General features: G+C 45.4%; 1 pseudogene; it reads left to right on the plus strand.

The window, feature by feature from the left end:
- Positions 1-314: 314 nt before the first annotated feature.
- Positions 315-431, plus strand: LOC126210823 (5S ribosomal RNA; annotated as a pseudogene).
- The last annotated feature ends 753 nt before the right edge of the window (positions 432-1,184 follow it).

The raw sequence follows: 1,184 nt of genomic DNA on the forward strand, positions 1-1,184 counted from the left end.
TCAATGATTTTAGAAATTCCTTTGGATTTTTATTGAGCCCTTATGTCTTATTTGGTAGTAACTCTTCCAAAGTTCTGTTAAACTCTGATTCCAATTTAGCATCCCCTATGTCTTTTCTATCGAAAGCCATATCTGCTTCTATTCCATCATGAGACAAGTTCTCCCCGTCATACAGGCTTTCAGTGTGTTTTACAGTTGTGCGTTTAACGGTGACATGAAAGTTCCTAAGTTCCTCGTGGGTGTTTTTGACTTCCCCATATGCTAACTGGTACTGCCGACGACAATTTCTTTTTATATTTCTTCTTATTTATACTGGCAACGGCCTTGCCGCAGTGGATACACCGGTTCCCGTGAGATCACCGAAGTTAAGCGCTGTCGGGCGTGGCCGGCACTTGGATGGGTGACCATCCAGCGGCCATGCGCTGTTGCCATTTTTCGGGGTGCATTCAGCCTCGTGATGCCAATTGAGGAGATACTCGACCGAATAGTAGCGGATCCGGTCAAAGAAAACCATCATAACGACCGGGAGAGCAGTGTGCTGACCACACGCGCCTCCTATCCGCATCCTCAACTGAGGATGACACGGCGGTCGGATGGTCCCGATGGGCCACTTGTGGCCTGAAGACAGAGTGCTTATTTATACTAAAACTATACCTTTCTTGTAAAGTACCAATTTTCCTCTGTCCAATTCCTGTGTCTGCTCGTTTTAGATACACCAGCTCCTCTTCAAGTGAATGCCTACCGTGGAATTCATTATCGTTGTATGTACTGCGTTGGAGACTTTCAAACATATCTCATCATTCCATAGTACTCTAGTCTCGCACTTCCTTGCATTCATCCTCACTGGCGATTTACTTAAACATGGGTCCACTCCTCATCGTTGCAAAATTGTGAATCGATACCATGATCTCTCTCTGACCGTGATGTAATCCAACTGAAATCTTTCCGTGTCTCCATGCCTATTCGAAGCATAACTCCTCGTCTTTTGAGATCTGTCGCGTTCATTCGCTGTTAACAGCTGCGCCTTTTAGCGGAACTAAGTCCTTCTGTTTCCTTTTTCCTACTGCCAACCCATATTTTCGGCAACCGAATTTGCTATACCTTCCCCTGCAACCGTGTTCGAGTCCCCTATCATTATTGGATTTCATTTTCCTTCACGTACTGAATCACCCATTCAGTACCCT

This window comes from Schistocerca nitens, chromosome 1 (assembly GCF_023898315.1).
Source record: "Schistocerca nitens isolate TAMUIC-IGC-003100 chromosome 1, iqSchNite1.1, whole genome shotgun sequence".
Classification (NCBI taxonomy): Eukaryota; Metazoa; Arthropoda; class Insecta; order Orthoptera; family Acrididae; genus Schistocerca; species Schistocerca nitens.